Here is a 20,202-nt window from a genome sequence, read left to right on the forward strand (position 1 = left end):
TTTCACTGCAGCTGAAAACACATAGAGCTAACATTTTAAGAGAATTTTTTTACATTGCACCCCCCCCCTCCCAATATTTCTTTCTGGGTGAACAAAATGCATTTAGGTATGTCAGCATAAATGTCAGTAGTGTGGCTGTAGCTGGGTGGGCTTTGGGAAGGTGGTGGGAGAGCTCTTGCACGCTGTTAGAGCATCATGCTTCCCTCAAGCTGGGCAGAAACTTTATGGAGTTTGGGAAGGAGGCGCCAGACTTTAATACTCTAATTAACCTGGAACATTTAGGGCACTAGACTAGTCTCCTTAGTCCACTGACCACACACCACTGATAAATGTGGTTAGCGTTCATCTCTCAATGTGCAATACTTCAATTGCTCTTACTGTGACTCTCATGTATGGATTCAGGAGAAATGTGGTTCAGTTCACATTTTAATATAAAAATCCCTAATACTGAAACAGCAACAACAACAACTTATTTATACCCCCGCCATATGGCTGGATTTTCCACTCTGGGCGGCTCTCAGCAGAATATTGAAAACACGAAAAAACATCAAACATTAAAAACTTCCCTAAGCACGACTGCCTTCAGATGTCTTCTAAAAGTCAGATAGTTTTTTTTTATTCTCTTGACATCTGATGGGAGGGCGTTCCACAGGGCAGGCGCCACTACCGAGAAGGACCTCTGCCTGGTTCCCTGTAACCTCACTTCTTGCAGGGAGGAAACCACCAGAAGGTCCTCGGAGCTGGACCTCAGAGGGGGGTGGAGACAATGGGGGTGGAGACAATGTTACCCAACAAAGCTCACACTTCTCTGAATTTTGTGGTGCAGCTCTCCAAAGAAATGATATGTACAAAACTCTGTATATTTGGGGAAATTGTTCATGGAAATACAGGTTACTGAAAACAGCATGCAAAAATGCATAGTAAGAGAAATCTGCACTAAAATGCTGAGAATTCTTCAAGAGGTCTTTCTCTTTTTTAAGCAAATGGATGTGGAACTGTGGAGAATTTGACTTAAGGTTTGATAAATGAGATACAGAGAATCTGAAACAGAAAGATTTTTCCATACCTGATCTCTTCTGCTGCCCATTCACTCCATTTGGAGCTACCACAGTCTGCTTAAGATTTCACTGTCCATAAGTAGACTTGAACCAAAATGTTTCTGGAGAGAAGCTGGAGCTCTTTTTCTTGAACCACTGCATTCATTTAGAAGAGCATAGGCTTCCTGGGAGTCAGGTATCTGTAACATTTTTCCTTACTTGGAATCATCCTACCATTGGCTCTCATGGATAGCTGCTTTCAAGCCTAATTTCTATGTAAGGCTTTTTCAGAGGAGCTGGGTTGTATGGGGAGGGAGAAATTAACCCTTCCCACTCTAGATGATGCCCCAAAATGTTCTCCACAGGACATTTGGGGAGGCCTTACAGGTTGCATTGGGGTCGGCGAGGGTGGCACTGTGGTCTAAACCACTGAGCCTAGGGCTTGCTGATTGGAAGGTCAGTGGTTCGTGCTATGTACTGAAGTTCTCACCCTGGGCCAGCAGGGGGATACTGTAGATAGTTATGCAAATGAAGGATCAAAAGTGACATTCAGTGATTGGCTAGTTACAGAAAATGGTTACTGTTGCATTCTAATGGAGCTCTATATAAGCAGGCTGACTGAGCTCCTCAGTTCAGTTCTGTTCCAGCTTACAAATAAAGAGCTGCTTTGGAAGAATCGCTGTGTTGTCTGATATGTTCGCCCATAACTTAACAGTTCAAATCCCTGTGATGGGGTGAGCTCCCGTTGCTCGGTCCCTGCTCCTGCAAACCTAGCAGTTTGAAAGCATGTCAAAGTGCAAGTAGATAAATAGGTACCCCTCCGGCGGGAAGGTAAACGACGTTTCCGTGCGATGCTCTGGTTTCTCCAGAAGCGGCTTAGTCATGCTGGCCACATTACCCAGAAAAACTGTCTGCAGACAAATGTCGGCTTCCTCAGCCAGTAAAGCGAGATGAGCGCTGCAACCCCAGAGTCGTTCATGTCTGGACTTAACTGTCAGGGGTCCTTTACCTTTACCTTTTTTTATTTGTTGCATTGGGTCAGCGGTCTGAGATTTCCCCCTCCCCCTTTCAATAAAGGGAGAGAGATTTCCTTACTGAGCCATCAAGAGCAAAACGGCTTTTCTGTGCCCTGCCATGTTTCTTTTGCCTATCCAACCTAAAGACAGAAGTACAGTGGTACCTCAGGTTAAGTACTTAATTCGTTCTGGAGGTCCGTACTTAACTTGAAACTGTTCTTAACCTGAAGCACCACTTTAGCTAATGGAGCCTCCTGCTGCTGCCGCGCCGCTGGAGCACGATTTCTGTTCTCATCCTGAAGCAAAGTTCTTAACCTGAAGCACTATTTTTGGGTTAGCGGATTCTGTAACCTGAAGCGTATGTAACCCGAGGTACCACTGTAACAGAAAAATGCTATTTATTTTGGGCTTATATAATAAGAGCCAGTGAAACATATCTACTAATACATCACGACAACCCTGCTGTTAAGCAGACAGGTGATTAAAAAGCAAAACAACAAAAATGGTGCCACGGTAGCAGCTGAAAAAGCTGTGAAGGCAAGAAGAGAGGCATGAAAAGGGTAAGGTTTTGGAAGCCTTTTGACCCACCCCCCACCCCCTGAGAACATCTTCCTCATACCAAATCTATTTGTTGGACAATATCCAGCCCTGTTTAGTTCCTTCTCTCTCTTCTACCCTCTTTTTAATTACAATTCTAAATTATTTAATAAATCATGACTAGATTTCATATTCTTTCCAGGGCTGCATGAAAATTTGATTTACCTCATAAACTTATTTAAACCTTGTAATATTTTAAATAAAATTAGACTGGGGAAAGATATCCCCCAGTTCTGTGACAAGAAAAATATGTGCAAATGAAACTGAAAGAAAAACAGTGTTTACTGTAGAATGTAATTTAAACCATTCTCTAGTCTCATGTTAATTATGGATGAACAGGAAAAAAATATAAAACTATGAACATATTTAGCAGGAAGGACCAGTTATCAAGGCTTTTGTATTCATTGGGACACGAAGCATTCTACCATTCTTTGTGCTGCATGGGGCCATGAAACTGACACTCATGCTTTTCATCATGAAGCAACCAGCATCCTTTGCAATCTTTTTTACATTTATATCCTAACTTTCCTCCAATGAGTTCTAACCATTTTAAACTCACAGCAACCCTGTGAGTTAGCTTAAGCTGAGAGAGAGAAACTGGCTGGGTTGGGATTTGAACCCTGCTCTTTCAAGCCCTCCCGGGACGCAGGTGGTGCTGTGGGTAAAACCTCAGTGCCTAGGACTTGCTGATCGCATGGTCGGCGGTTCGAATCCCCACGGCGGGGTGAGCTCCCGTCCTTCGGTCCCAGCTCCTGCCCACCTAGCAGTTCGAAAGCACCCCTAAGTGCAAGTAGATAAATAGGTACCGCTTTATAGCGGGAAGGTAAACGGCGTTTCCATGTGCTGGCTCGCCAGAGCAGCTTCGTCACGCTGGCCACGTGACCCGGAAGTGTCTGCGGACAGCGCTGGCTCCCGGCCTCTTAAGTGAGATGAGCGCACACCCTAGAGTCGGACACGACTGGCCCGTACAGGCAGGGGTACCTTTACCTTTACCTTTCAAGCCCTAGTCCAACACTCTGGTCTCTTCCCCATGCTGGCTCCCATTTTTAATTATGTCACTGTGGAAATAGCCAGTAGACAGAATATGGTGAAAGGCAGAGTGCCCAACAGGAAGAAATGAAAATGTATTTGGATCCAGCAAACGCCAGCTGGATGCCGTCCTCCATTATCTATGAAACTGAAAGCTGGTGGGATGTGAGCACGCTGTGTGTAAGTGACAGCAGAGAACCTCTCTGAACTTGATGATGTTTGGAGACACTTCAATGCCCTTATAGAGAGACGGGTGTCAAAGGTGTATGTGGGTGCTCTGTACCCAGGCCTACTAACAGAAAGTTCATCTCTCTTCCTCTCCCCCCCTCTCATTTTGGTTGAGAAAGGTACCAGAGACAAGGCTGGAAGTGGGAACACAAAAGTGTTACAAACATATGCTTGTGTGAGTTAGTAGTTATTTTATAGCCTAGTGGTTATAGAGGTGAGGCCCTTTTTCATGTGCTTCATGGGAGCTTTAGAAGGTGGCAGCATAAGAACGGGCCTTTTCAGTGTTGGCCTTCCATTTGTAGGCATACCTGGAACCACATTTGCTTGGTTTTAAGCACCAGGAAAATGCTTTTCTTTTTTCCTGGGCTTTTGGCTTCTTCTTCTTCTTCTTCTTCTTCTTCTTCTTCTTCTTCTTCTTCTTCTTCTTCTTCTTGAAGGCTATTGTGGCCTCTTTCAGTGGGGTATAATTTGAAGCCCTGCCTCTTAAGTTGTGGTTTACTTTAGTCTTTTATTTGATTTTTGTGTTTTGCTTTACCTCCAAAAATGTACTCTTCCATTGTCTCCCAAGACAGACGGATGCCAAAAACAACAACATGTTTTTATTGTTGTTTTTAATTGCTTTTTTTATGTAAATTGCTTTCAGTTAGCCTTGCAAGAAAAGTGATTCATAGTAATTATAATACTAATAATAAATTGTCCAAACCCAGAGTTCTGATCTGAGAATTAGAGGCTGAGAAAGGAAGATGAAGGACTTCCTGCCCCATCCATTAATCCACACTTCACAGTATCATCTCTCATCTGTCACTCCCACTATAACCACCCTCCTTCTGCCCCTTCGTGAATATCATAAAGCTTTTCATTTCCTGTTCCATGCGACAACTTCACAGCAATCAACACATTCAACTAATTTCTAAATAAAATACACTCCTTAGGGCAGAATTTAGCCATCCTATTCATTTCAGTGGGATTTCCACACAGACACTCAACTCTCTTTCCTTGAAATAAATGGGACTTGAAATTGTTTAACTTTTGGATGGATTGTGCCCATTGCCAATTATTTGCGAACGGAAGTTTAGTGTGCGTTTGTTCGGCAATATCGAGGTTTGAAATTGGCAGCATTAAAGAGGGCTTAGTGGCCGAGATACGAATCTCCTCTTTCCTGATGGAAGCGTAATTTCAGCACTCAACTCTCTGCAGAATGTCAAGCTCTCAATGTCATCCATGTCACTATTAAATCTTTCTTTAGTCCAGACAGCAGCAGAAGCAGCCCTAGGGTTGCTTTCCTCAAAAAGCACCAGTGACTCAGTGCTTGACTTGAAGTTAAGGGAGATAATAGTAACTGGACATGTCGAAACATAACTCCATCCTTGAAAACGACAATGAATGGAATTGCTGGGCTGCATCCAGCCATGTCACCCAGAGTGTTTATGTATGCCTGCGGTAGGCAAAGGGCATTTGAGAGGTTGTGTTTTCTTTCCGTGAAGAGGAAATGCTTGACAAAGGATGGGTATCTGTCTAGAGTTGAAGGGGCTTTTCTTTTTGGCCTGTTTGCTTTAATCTTTGAAGACAGCTTGCTTCTTTCTCTACTGAAGTTCTGCCTGCAATTACCATGCCTCAGGGATGAGAAACCTTTGGCGCATGGGTGGCATATGTATCTACCTCTTAGAGTTCTCCAAGACCACATCTCCTCTCCCAAGGAGCCACTTTCGGCAACCTCTTTGAGTGATTTTGTTCAGCTGGAATGTGTCCTTGAACTGTGATAATGCTCTTTCCTTGCCTGCAGAGACGATGAAGAGAAATGTGTGGGAAAGGGAGAGATGTCAGAGAGAGAGCTTTGGAAAGGATATTTTTTAAAATTTATTTACTACCCCATAGCAGAGTTAGTACATTAAATCTTGGTTAGACCTTCACCCACCTTTAAAAATGCAAATGCAACATGATGGCTAATAACTGTTAGTGAATTCAAAATATATGAATAAGCCACTTCAAAATGATATATATGTCATACAACACATCTCACAACATATGCAAGTAACTACAAGTTGTTCTATGTATCAGAGTCAAACAAAGAATCAAACAAATCAATGAATAGCAAGCCGTCTCTCGAAGGAAGACATCTCACAAAAGTCTCAAAGGAAGACATCTCTCCGAAGTCTCAAAAGGACAGCATATCTGGAATAGTTCAACTGTTTCGGAATAAAGTCTTCATCAGCAAATAATTATCAATGAAATAGTCATACTAGTGGGGAACATGCTAGTGGATCAGTGCTAACTGGACCCAGTTTGACTCTGATACATATATCAACTTGTAAAAAGGTAAAGGGACCCCTGACCATTAGGTCCAGTCGTGGACGACTCTGGGGTTGCGGCACTCATCTCGCTTTACTGGCTAAGGGAGCCGGCATACAGCTTCTGGGTCATGTGGCGAGCATGACAAAGCCGCTTCTGGAGAACTGGTGTGCTATTGTACACTTGGACTGCAAACCCACTCACCTGGGAGTAAGCCCCATTTAACTGAATGACTTACTTCTGAGAAGACACATGGAGGATTATGTGGTTAATTAATATGCCAGACATGCCTGAAGTGTGCATAAGAACAAGCTTTGTACAAAACAATTTCTGTATCTTTTTCCTTCGTATTCTTTGATCCCCTCCTGAAAAAAGCGGTAGGCTCTTGACCTTTATTTCTGCAGAAAGACAAATTATGTTTTGTTTATGTACTTCACAGCACAATATCTTATTGTCCGTAGTTAATCCAGAATGCCACTAGCCAAAGTATTTTTCCTTCACACTGAGAACAAGCCATATCTTTCTTCAGTTCATATCTTTCTTCAGTTCATTGAAAAGTCTGAGTGCTTTTGGGACGGAAGAAATGCCTTTTGACAGATGTCTTGACCAAGCGATAATGAAAAGGTCATGCTGTATAGAAGCATTTGTCTAGATTTCTAATGCTTGTGTGCTGGAAATTAGATTCAATTACATCTAATTAGAAACACCGAGTCCTGAACTGTAGTCGAGAAGCCATAAAACACTTAAATCAAAATGATTGTACATGATCTCTCTCCCAACGCCTCACCTATTAAAGGATAGCATCCCATCAATGTGTACAGTTCAGGCTGAGGTTTAATAGCTTCTTACCTTTCGCTAAAGATCAAGGTCAGGGATCTCAGACGTTCCTATTTTACAGGGCTTTGGGGGCATTTTCAACCATTTATTACAGCAGGAGGAGTTGATTGTGATTGAATGCCAGAATAAAAGTACATTGCAACCGGCCCCTCAGAGCAGGCCTCCATTAGAACTCACAAGCAGCAAGCATCCACCAAGACTAACAAATGAGTTATTTTCAAGCAATAGCTTTTCGTTATTCCTTCCTCCACAGTAAGTGATTAAAGACTTTGCCCTTGTCAACACCAGTTGTTTACTGCATGCCAGCACTGACTGGAGGCATCTGTAATATGCCTTTGATTGACGTCCTCTGGAAATATACATGGGAAACAGCATTGTCATGCTGAAAGCTTATATCGATTGAAGTAAAGGACAGCTCTCCCCAATTAAGTCAAGGGGTAGTTTGCAGTTGCAGATTTTGTGGGCAAATACATGACCATGCAGTTGTCTGTCAATAGACCCAAACCGTTCACTTAGGAAATGATATCCAAATATGATGTATTTATAACAGAGAGAGAGATCATTAGGGGGTTTGGGTTGGGTGTTCATCAATATGCGGATGGTACCCAGCTCTACTTCTCTTTCAAATCAGAACCAGTCAAGGCGGTGAAGGTCCTGTGTGAGTGTCTGGAGGCGGTTGGAGGATGGATGGTGCCTAACAGATTGAGGTTGAATCCTGACAAGACAGAAATACTGTTTTGGGGGGACAGGAGGCGGATGGGTGTGGAGGACTCCCTGGTCCTGAATGGGGTAACTGTGCCCCTGAAGGACCAGGTGTGCAACCTGGGAGTCATTTTGGACTGACAGCTGTCCTTGGAGGCTCAGGTCAATTCTGTGTCCAGGGCAGCTGTTTACTAGCTCCATCTGGTACGCAGGCTGAGACCCTATCTGCCCGCAGACTGTCTCACCAGAGTGGTGCATGCTCTAGTTATCTCCCGCTTGGACTACTGCAATGCACTCTACATGGGGCTACCTTTGAAGGTGACCTGGAAACTACAACTAATCAAGAATGCGGCAGCTAGACTGGTGACTGGGAGTGGCCGCCGAGACCACATAAAACCAGTCTTGAAAGACCTGCATTGGCTCCCAGTACGTTTCCGAGCACAATTCACAATGTTGGTGCTGACCTTTAAAGCCCTAAACGGCCTCGGTCCAGTATACCTGAAGGAGCGTCTCCACCCCCATCGTTCTGCCCGGACACTGAGGTCTAGCACAGGGAACCAGGCAGAGGGCCTTCTCGGTAGTGGCACCCGCCCTGTGGAACGCCCTCCCACCAGATGTCAAAGAGAAGAACAACTACCAGACTTTTAGAAGACATCTGAAGGCAGCCCTGCTTAGGGAAACTTTTAATGTTTGATGGATTACTGTGTTTTAATACTTTGTTGGAAGCCACCCAGAGTGGCTGGGGAAACCCAGACAGATGGGTGGGGTATAAATAATAAATTATTATTATTATTATTATTATTATTATTATTATTATTATTATCATCATCATCATCATCATCATAACAGGGACAGCCAACATGGGGCCCTCGAGATGTGGCTAGACTCCAACTTCCATCGGTCCCAACCAATATGTTCACATGTTGTTAGATTTGCAGTCCAATGATTTCTCCATTTTGCCTAACCCTGATTTTATAGCATTATGATCAGCATAAAAACCAATGAAAATATCTATACTGGATAAAGTATTTTGCCTCTTAAAACAAATGGTGATTCAGTTTACCATGTGGAACCATATTCTAGGTACATGTAGCTGTTAAAGTCTGAATGAGATCAGGGGATCTTAAGGACATTCCTCTCTTCACTATCAACCTGCCCATTCATTTAAGTCTCCATGTGTGGTCCTGATCCATGACCGAGCTGCCACTATCTTGTCACAGTAGGGTGGCCACATGGAGAAGGCCTTTTCGTTCATTGCTGCCAGAACCTGAGCTCCCTTCATCTGGAAGCCCACTTGCTTCATTGCTTTGCAAATACTTTAATATTCCTGGAAACCTTTGAAGGCCAAAAAAATGACCATAACTGAAATGGCTGCAACCCAAAGTCATCTGACTTCTTTCATAGCTAAAAGGAATTGAGGTGCAATTTTCAGTGAGGAACTTGGTGGAGTTCTTCAGTGCTCTATCAAGTAGCCTGTTCCAATTTTCTGATGTGCTTGAGGGTTTTATTGAGTATTGTGAAGATCTCCATTTGCTCTCCAAACCAATAAATTGCATGTTGTTTTTTTTTTTTGGGGGGGGGGGGGGCTCAGAGATACATCACCAAGCTATTGAATAGTTTTCACCATTGAGTAGGCTGCAAAATCATTTCCGAAAGTCACACATGCATGGTTCTCTCTCAACAGAGGCTCAATGACAGGTAGACTAGATGATTCCATTGCAAATTTTATTTCAAGTGGAATTTGTCAGTGTTACTGATTTTATTTCTTGGCACTCTTTTCAATATGTCTGTTGAGATACCTAAGTATTCTGAATAGGTTTTGTCTACAAGGCAGACTCCAAACTGACTTTGAATTTTCATTTGGGGGAAATATTGCTGGCACTCGTAATACCATGTGACACTCCTGCCCCTTCATTTCAAAACAGAGCTGATATCTGAAGAATCTGTAACCTCCCTGAAGATGTTATTGGTGACTGTCATCAGGTTATGAAGTCAACTGGATCTTAAATATTCTCAATTACAACAGAACTCCTGTGGAAGTACCTATGACATTCACATGAGTGATTGAATTCATAATGACTTCACTCAGTTACTGTGAATACTAGATAAGCTATTAAAATAAATTGCGTATGTATTCACACTGCATGATGAGGGTGGCTGTGTGAGCAGAAATGTAATCATGCCCTTGCTGGAAACCAAAAGAGTCTTCATAAACCAATTGTTTATGCACCAGACAAAGAGTTAGATTAGCATATTCACCCAGGCATTGAAAAGAGCAGGACATGCTGATTAACTCCTGTGACGTTGACAAAGGTAGGCAGACATGCATCTATTTTTGTATCACATAGATCTTGTGAAAGCCACACAGCTGGCTGGCTGGCCTCCTGCAAGTATCCCTGACTTCCAAACACTGTGTGCATCCATTTGAGGGAGGTTAATACAAGAGTGGTTCTCCTAGGACTGTTGTCCTCTCTTGACTGATTGCAACCTAAAGTAAAGTAATAGGTACATATAAGAATATAAAAATGGCCTTAGGCTATGAGTTATGACTGCTTCCAGAAGGCAGGGTAGAGGTCCCTTAAAAAAAGAAGTACTCTCTGTTGTGTAATATGGAACGACAGCTACCTTTTAGCAAGTTGTGTTGCAAGACTGATGCACGTTGGAGGGTTGCTTTCCATCCATTGTTTTATCAACTTTGTTATAATGATTCCTTTTTGTCTGGAATTCTTCATGTCAGTCCATGTTAGCATTGGCAAAGCCCAATACAGTGGTACCTCAGGTTACGTACGCTTCAGGTTACATACGCTTCAGGTTACATACTCCGCTAACCCAGAAATAGTGCTTCAGGTTAAGAACTTTCCTTCAGGTTGAGAACAGAAATCGTGCTCTGGAGGCGCGGCAGCAGCGGGAGGCCCCATTAACTAAAGTGGTGCTTCCGGTTAAGAACAGTTTCAGGTTAAGTACGGACCTCCGGAACAAATTAAATACTTAACCCGAGGTACCACTGTACAAAGATAACCTCAATGCATTCATATATCCCTTAACACCAAGAGTGCTTTTTGGTAATGTTTTATGACTGCACATGTGAGCATCAAAAGCGATGCAGATGAAATGACGAGCCTGAAAGTGTGACAATCTGCACACACTCTGGTTCTTGAATTTCTTCTAGTTAAAACTGGAATTTGGGATAAGTGGAATGTGAGGCAGGCTGAACTAAGAAAGCAGGAAAAGAATTGAAATGACCATCCATCATGGACTAGTCTTATCGGCATGGATTGGATCACATGTGGGTCACATATGTCTGCTACAGTGGTACCTCGTGTTACATACTTAATCCGTTCTGGAGGTCCTTTTGTAACAGGAAACTGTTCTTAACATGAAGCACACTTTCTCTAATGGCGCCTCCCACTGCTGCCGCGCTGCCAGAGCATGACTTCTGTTCACATCCCAGGGCAAAGGTTGCAACAAGGGGCATCTACTTCCGGGTTAGCGGAGTGCGTAACCCACAGCATTTGTAAGGGGGACGGTACGTAACATGAGGTATCACTGTACTTTGCTTTAGATGTACCTGTATTTCCAAACAGAAGTCTCTCCTGGAAGGAAGAGAGGTAAAAAAATAAATTGGAAACATCTAATATCTTAGCATTTTATGGCTCTGAAGCCAAGACTCTGAAGCAAAGACTTCTTCTTTGGAGATCACTCATAGCCAAGTAAGATTGTCTTCCATAAACACGGTTTTAACAATGAGTCCGTAAGTGACTGTGGAGGCCAATTCTGGATCCACACGTCCTTCCACAATGGGGACATTGGTTTCCGGGCAGGAGTTGTTCATGGTGTGGATTTGCCAAGTGTGCCTTCCTCTTAGCACGTTTCTCCCTTACGTCCTGAGTTCGAGTGTCTTCAAAGCCCATGACACCTTTCGTAAAGGCTGTTCTCCAACTGGAGCGCTCACAGGCCAGTGTTTCCCAGTTGTCAGTGTTTATACTACTTTTTTTTTTAGATTTGCCTTGAGACAATCTTTAAACCTCATTTGTTGACCACCAGCATTCCTCTTTCCATTTTTAAGTTCGGAATAGAGTAGTGGCTTTGGAAGACGATCATCAGGCATCTGCACAACATGACCAGTCCAACAAAGTTGATGTTGAAGAATCATAGCTTCAAGACTGGTGATATTTGCTTCTTCCAGTACACTGATATTAGTTCACCTATCTTCCCAAGTGAAGTGTAAAAAATTTCAGAGACACTGTTGATGGAATCTTTCGAGGAGCTGGAGATGGCGTTAATAAGTGGTCCATGTTTCACAAGCATACAGTAAGGTTGGTAGTACAATACATTCAAAGACACCTAACAAGGAAACTAGGAGTGAGTAGGTAGGGGGGTATATCTATATTTATTTTCCCTCTGAATAAAACTTTTCAGTTGTGGCTTCTGCTAAGGAATCTTGGGAACTGTAGTTTGTCAAGGGAGCTAAGAATTGTTAGGATGACCCTATTTCCCTTGCAGAGTTACAGTTCTCAAGAGTGGTTCATTTAACAACCAGCCCCTTTCCCAAGGAGTTCTGGGAACACTAATCTTTCCCAAGCTGTAGAAAATTTTGAGATGAAAATACATTCTCACAAAGAGATTTAAGACTGTCTATTAAAGAAACTTGTGGGTTAGAGTTTTGCTTTGAAATTTCCTTTCTCTAAAAGGTTTTCTGATTCCAAACCCATCAAAGCAATTTCTGATTAGCATACTGTACCTAGACTTTGAAGGTGCAATGCTTATTAAACCTTGGTTATGGACACATTCCATTACAGTCATTCTCTCACTTTAATGTTATATTAAGTTGTTACTCATCAAAGGTGGCATTTTGATTGTTCTCAGATTCTCATGGTGTTTGATACTTTCCCCCCACTTCCAAAGAAAGGAGGGGGTTTCCGCTCCACGTTTGCTGCTTAAAGTTTGTGCTGAAAGTGACATTAAAGCAACAACCACCAAAATAACCAGTGTTTGCTTGCATTCTGTCTGTAATGAGCACTCACATTTTACATTGTGAGTGCCCTTTGTGGGATCGCGCGTGGTGTTACAGTTCCTAAGGATCTTACTGGCAAACAGGGGCTAGCCTGCCTCTCAGCGTTAATTTTTGGAGGTTCACGCTCAGCCTCAGTAATCAAGTTTCTTGCTGGGAGTTGGGGCCAGCCCCATTTATAAATAAGCGGTGGAGCCGACAATAGCCAGCTCCTGCCAACCTAGCAGTTAGAAAGCACACCAGTGCAAGTAGATAAAAGGTACCATTGTGGCGGGAAGGTAAATGACGTTTCTGTGCACTCTGGTTTCCGTCACAGTGTCCCATTGCACCAGAAGCGGTTTAGTCCTACTGGCCACATGACCCGGAAAGCTGTCTGTGGACAAACACTGACCCTTGGCCTGAAAGCGGGATGAGTGCCACAACCCCATAGTCGCCTTTGACTGGATTTAACCATCCAGGGGTCCTTTACCTTTACCTTGCACAACTAGAATAACATCCAAAATGCAATGATACAGAATTAGGGGTGAACTGGTCTTTCTTTCACAGACTAGAGTCTGTGTCATTTGCATACCAATCTCCTGTTTTCTTTTATTAGCATACTTTTCATGCGGCACACATTTTTGCAGGTTTTCTGCATTGAAAACTGCGCTGTGAGTCTTGGAGAAGCATAAAGTCTGAAAGATAAACTGTGTTCTGATCCGTGTGTTAACACGTGGCGTGTGGATCAGGTCAGTTTGCTTAAAAATGCAGACCAAATGAAATTGTTACACATCTCTAGACAGGACACATTGCATGCTGCCACCATAATTGATCTGAGTACATAAACACAACATGGTTTCCAGCACAAAAAAGTTGTGAGTAGCAGATGGAGATTTTTTTCACGATTATACTATTCAACAGTACATATGCAACTACACAAGGGGGGGTCTGGGTGTTCACTTTTCCCTGCTGCAGTGTTACAAATACTGACAATGTATTCTGAGTTGTAGATTTTATTGCATTGCCCATGTGTATCCCCCCATCTATTTAAATACATGAGTTTAGGTTAATAATATGGGAAGATTTCCTGGAAAACAAAGCAATAAGGGATTATGAATATGTGAAATGGAGCTTGTTTTTCTGCCCAGCCATGGACTGGAAAATAGTCAGTGCTCTAAAACTGCTAATGCTCTGTGTCATTTCCCATAATTATCAAGTGAAGGTGCAGCCAGGGAAATGTACCAAGAGCAAAAATCTTGGAAGAAATCGGGCACAAGTCCAAATAATGTGTGTGCCTGAGCCATTACTTCTGCAGACACTTATCTGGAACATTTAGAAGGCATCTCTCTCACGCACCTCCATCGCACGCAAGAGTTTTTTACAGCAAAATGTATTATCAAGGGATAATGAGTGTGGGGCTGCAAGTGTGTGTATGTGGGCTGAGTGTTGAGACAGCAGGGGCCTCGTCTCTTTTGATGATTTGATCAAAGTTTCCTGGGTAAGGGGAGAAGAAGCTTCACCTGCTTTAGAAGCATTGTCCTCTCTCTGATTTGGTTATGTTTGCAGACCGTGACCCCTGATTGGATGGGATCAATGATCCAGTCTAGGAAACATCAACATCTATCATCCATCAAAACTGGCTGTTGGCCTTCGGCAAAAGCAGCACACAGCCGGATCTTATTGGCTATGTGGCCACATGACTTCGTCATCTTCGCTATATGATCCTTTGTTGTCCAGCTTCAATCAAGTAAATAGAAAGCAATGACAGTGGTTATCTTTTTTTAAAAAAAAAATCGAACAAACACAAACATTCACACATTTTAGATTTGATTTCTGCCTTCCTGAAAGCACCATTTCAGCTTAAAGATCTAAATGGGAAAACATTTGGTGCAGCTGTAATATTAAGCACTGTGGTAGTTGAGAGCAATCTGCGAAATGAATATTTGGCCATTTTTCCTCCTCTCCATCTGCAATAACACATTTGCTTTCGCAGAGCAACAAAAAGCTGACAGTTAGTTTACAAAACCAGAGTGAAGTGTAATCTTTCTCTGCTCTTCTTTCTAAATGGCTGCTACATTTCTGCAGTTCTCTAGCTGCTTTCCAGAGGAGTTGGGCTAGGGATACCAGATGTCCCCGGTTCCCGGGGACAGTCCCCGGATTTGCAAATCTGTCTCTGGGAAATGTGGCAGTGGCAGCCTGAGCAGCCCAGAGCCAGCCTGGTAGCACAGTTGGCTCTGGCTGGCTTCAGAAGCTGCTTGCAGCCACCGCCACTGCCGAAGGGGAACTGGGGACATCCGGTGGTACAGATCTCCTGCCCCCTTCCCCCTTTGTTTTGACAGATTGGGGGAGGCTCAGGAGTCTTGGGCGGGTGGGTGTTGCCCCATTTTTTAAAAAAAACTCTGCGCATTTATGTTTCACAGGGTGAAAAAGAAGGGCTTTGCACCTCGTCTGGCAGAGAAACTGCACTCCTTGCACCCCTCCTGGGCAAAGGCCACCTGCCCGCAACTCCCGAGCTTCCCCCGATCTGTCAAAACAAAGGGGGAAGGGGGCAGGAGATTGGGGGAAGGCTCGGGAGTCATGGGCAGGAGGCGCGCCACTGCTCAGTTTTTTAAAAAAACTCTGTGCATTTATGTTTCACAGGTGCGAAAGAAGGGCTTTGCACCTTTATACAATATGCATGTGTGCTTGGACCCAGGGTCTTTTGCCTCACCATCCCCACTACTGACTCCCTGCTGCTACTCAGCTGCAAAAAATAAATCAAAAAGTGTTCCCAGATTCATCGGAAAAAATCTGGTAACTATAAGCTGGGCTGATTTTTCACAATTGGATGTTTTTGAGGCGAAAAGTGTGGTTTTGAGGTGTCTGTGAAACTGCCCTCCAACAACAACAAAAAGCAAAAGCAAAAACCAACTTCCACTTCACTTCCCACAGCTCTGGCAGTGTGGAGTGGTTAAGAGTGGTGGACTCATAATCTGGTGAACTGGGTTCAATTCCCCACTCTTCACATGCAGCTGCTGGGTGACCTTGGGCTAGTCACACTTCTCTGAAGTCTCTCAGCCCCACTCACCTCACAGAGTGTTTGTTGTGGGGGAGGAAGGGAAAGGAGAATGTTAGCCGCTTTGAGACTCCTTAGGGTAGTAATAAAGTGGGATATCAAATCCAAACTCTTCTTCGTCATGAAGATGTTATTGTGGCTGTGAATAGATAGGACTATGCCACAGGTTTCTTCATATTTTATTTCTAATTCATATTCTTAGTTACATTTCAACCACTCCAAATTCAGTGGGGTTCATCACACTGCGAGTAGCAGCTGTCAGGGTGGGGCAGGTGGGGCTGTGCTGTGTTCTTGTTACGGACATCAGAAACAGGGTGGTAGCCACATAATCCACAGCCTACAAAACATTGTATGGTGGGTTATAAAATGGTGTAGGCCTAAGAGAGACAGACCTTCTGTGGTGCACAAAAATACTAGTACTTTTTTGTGTGTAATTTGCCCTTGGAAATGTGTGCTTAGACATAGCACCACCCTAACAATCCATTTTGGGCTGATATTTTATCTTGACCTTTCTCGTGCATCAGGCGGTTGCTATGCTAATGCTATCATCCTTTAAAGTCCTTCACCTTTCTTCTGCATAAAACTTATGATTTACTTTGTAATGCTAGAGGTAAGAGAAGAAAAGATGATCAGTATGTAAGGAGACGCGCATGGCGATTATGCAGATTTTATGCACTTTGAAGCAGAAATTAATAAACAGACTAACGCTGCATCAATCTGAGAATTATGCAAGCTCCTGCTAAACAGAAATGTTTATGTCCTTTTTGTGATGATGAATGAGTCCCCCCTCCTTTTCTATTGTCTAAAGAGAAATAAAAGTTTGACAGTCTTTCTGAATTATATCCAGTAGACTTTAAATGCTTAAGTACACCATTACATTAATCCTCTGAAATGCCCTGTTTTGCTAGGGATGGCTGCCTAGGGCTCCCTTTCTTCAGACATTCCAGACCTTTTGCCGCAACAGTGCTGCCTGAAAGCATTTGCTGCCTGATGATGTCCCCACCCCAAAACAAGGTGTATTGTACCCAAGGCCAGCCGAGTTACTCTGGAAGCTCACACAAAAAATCCCATAAGTGAAGTGAAAAAGGAATAAAAAGGTAAAGGTAAAGGTACCCCTGCCCGTATGGGCCAGTCTTGACAGACTCTAGGGTTGTGCGCCCATCTCACTTAAGAGGCCGGGGGCCAGCGCTGTCCGCAGACACTTCCGGGTCACGTGGCCAGCGTGACAAAGCTGCATCTGGCAAGCCAGCGCAGCACACGGAAACACCGTTTACCTTCCCGCCAGTAAGCGGTCCCTATTTATCTACTTACACCCGGGGGTGCTTTCGAACTGCTAGGTTGGCAGGCGCTGGGACCGAGCAATGGGAGCGCACCCCGCCGCGGGGATTCGAACCGCCGACCTTTCGATCGGCAAGTCCTAGGCGCTGAGGCTTTTACCCACAGTGCCACCCGCATCCCTGAAAAAGGAATAGGAGTGTCTAAATTAATACCTTAAAAGCCAAGGTTCGAGGACAGAAATCTGGCTGAGTGTGGAATAACCTTGTGAAGTGAAAGGATAAGGTAGAGGGATTTATATCTAGATGCTAGGATAGAGATGATACGGAAAACAGGAAGACACAATGAGAGGTAAAGGAGGTGTTGTGGGATTGGTGGAAGTCAATGTTTGTTTTTCTCTTTAGTGTTTATATTATTAACTTGTAAGATATGGATTTATTTATTTTTGTTTATGTGTTTTGTGTATTCTTATTTTTCGATATTTTTCGTGTTGTTGTGTGGAAAATACTAATAAAATGTATTATTTAATTTATTTTAAAAAATCACATAAGCGCCTCTCCACCTTCCTGGTAAAAAAGTCAATTGATAAATTAAATATCTTGCCATTTGCTTTCCTTTCATGATGTCCTAAATCAGCTGCCTCAACCTCTGTCTAATGCTAAGGCTGGCCCCATCATGTGACATAAGACCCACTTTTTAAATGCATTTTTCATGCTTTCCCCTTCTAGGGTGGCCAGCTATTAATTTCTCTGTTGAGAACCTAGATGGGCCAATGCGTCAACTCAGTATGTCAGTTTCATATGTTTGATAACTGGATTTCCGTAGATTTCCAAGGAGCTGAGAAAGGCAGACTTGATGCTGCCCCTAATTCAAAAGTTAACGAAGGCTCAAAGGCTAAACATCTGAAACTTACTTCTGTGGCAAGGAAAGAGGGAGATGGTTACAAGTGGTCTCGGGGCATCGTAGGGTACCTTTTTCTACTGAAGACAAGGACATAAGGGAGCAATTCAACATGGTTCTATGTTGATTGTTCTGTCAGGGAAAGCTTGTGAAATGAAATAATCCCCTTCTCATTCTTGGCCCCTGACAGTTCTAGGAATTATCCCAACCCCTGAGCCAATGTCAGGGGTGCAAGGGGAGAAGAGATGAGGTGAGGAAAAACCCATTGTACAAGCAGAAGTCTTTGTGTGAGGTCCTGCTGATGGAACTTATTAGTTGAATCACTTGACGCAAAGCATAAATTAATAACGCAGAGTCTTCTTCAGTAAAAGAATAAAAGCTTTACTGAGTTTAAAGTAAACTTGTTTGCAAATAACAGCATAGTGAACAGAAGGTTAAACTAGCTTCATAGCATACACAGAGTTACTGAGTCACACAGAGTCTCCATTGAGCACAGGCTCCACCACACAGACACACACACACACAGAGAGAGAGAGAGAGAGAGAGAGAGAGAGAGAGAGAAAGAGAGAGAGAGAGAGAGAGAGAAATTGAGTCTGCCTGCAAGCAGATACAATACAGTGGTACCTCTAGTTACGAACTTCATTCGTTCCGGAGGTCCGTTCTTAACCTGAAACTGTTCTTAACAAGAGGTGTGCTTTCGCTAATGGGGCCTCTTGCTGTCGCTGCGCTGCCGGCACACGATTTCCGTACTCATCCTGGGGCAAAGTCCTCAACTCAAGGTAATTCTTCCAGGTTAGTGGAGTTTGTAACCTGAAGCGTTTGTAAGCTGAGGCGCTTGTAACTCGAGGTACTTGAGTCATCCTCAAGATACGTCAGAGTGATTCAGCATGCTGAATGATTCTGCAGCTTTTCAGCATTCCACAACATTTCTAGACTCCTTTACTGCTTCCGCTCTCAAATAGCTTTCTCACATGACATCACTCCCTTAAAATCCAGCCCCATCTCCCACAGCATCACTTCCAGCAAGGAGAAGGTCTCTTTCTCCTTTAAAGGAATGACAAACACAGCTTTGTTTTCCCACTGGGAATGCCCAGTCCACAGTTGGAAAAACAGCCATAGCATTAAGACAATCACAGCTTCACACACAGCAGACTGCAAATCGGGCTGTACAAATGTCAGTCCTGGCTGCTCAGCCCTTGCACATGGGTGCTCACTTATGCAGAATGCACAAGACACCTTCCCAAACTGATAAATTGTACTGAAGTTGGTATAAAGGACTTTCCCTCCCTTACGGCATGCTTTATTTCTCAGCAGAAGGAATGTGTCTTGAATTAGAGAACATAATGATCTGAAGAATAATGGAAAACGGGGGGGGGGGGGGGATTTGAGGCATGCAAGGGCAAGATCAATCAATGGAAGCAATCGATATATCTCATTAAGAGCAGAAATATGATGATAAAATTAGCCAAGGTGGCCAGGTTCATGTCAAGAAGTGATACATTAATTGCATGGTAAAGATATTCTCAGAGGAAAGAAGAAATCTGAAACATTAATAAGTGGTGGATAATTAAAGGAACAGGTTAGACAATGATCAGAAACAGAGACAGCCCATCAGAATACAATGGAGAACAAAACAGTTCTGATGGTGATCAGACTAGCTCAGAAGGGGGCGGGGGCAGATAATTTTAAAGTTCTTGTGATTGACAACCTGAGTGGAAATATGAATAATGTGATGGCAAAAATATATGTGCCATTAATTTCCTTTGCTTATTCAGGACTTTGATTGGAGAGGTTTGGAAGTATTCACTGGAATGAATAAAACCAACTACCAAAGTTTATGCAGAGATGCAACACGTATCCATAGTTTTCGTGAGTGAACTTTGCTTATTCACAGGTTCAGATAAGTGTTCATAATATGGACGTTTTAAAATCTCTATGAAGGATCCTTTTTTTTTATAAAAAGAGGGGGCTTGAAGGGGATATGGAAGAGGAAGGCTAGGCCCATTCTTTAGCCACTGGACTGCTGTGGTGGGGATATCAAACATCTGAACTCTGGGAATTCCAATTATTGAGACATTCTAAGATACATTAGTAGTTCCAACCATTGCTCCTTCCATAATCATGAGAGATTTTGCCCAGTTGGTATGATACTGAATTTTTGATTCCATCAAAATCAAGTTCCCTACAGTGTCAATGGAACTAAGATTTTGATTTGAATCCAGACTGAGCCTCCTAATTAAAAATGCA

The sequence above is a fragment of the Podarcis tiliguerta genome (assembly GCF_965153285.1).
Source record: "Podarcis tiliguerta genome assembly, chromosome: 6".
NCBI classification, from domain to species: domain Eukaryota; kingdom Metazoa; phylum Chordata; class Lepidosauria; order Squamata; family Lacertidae; genus Podarcis; species Podarcis tiliguerta.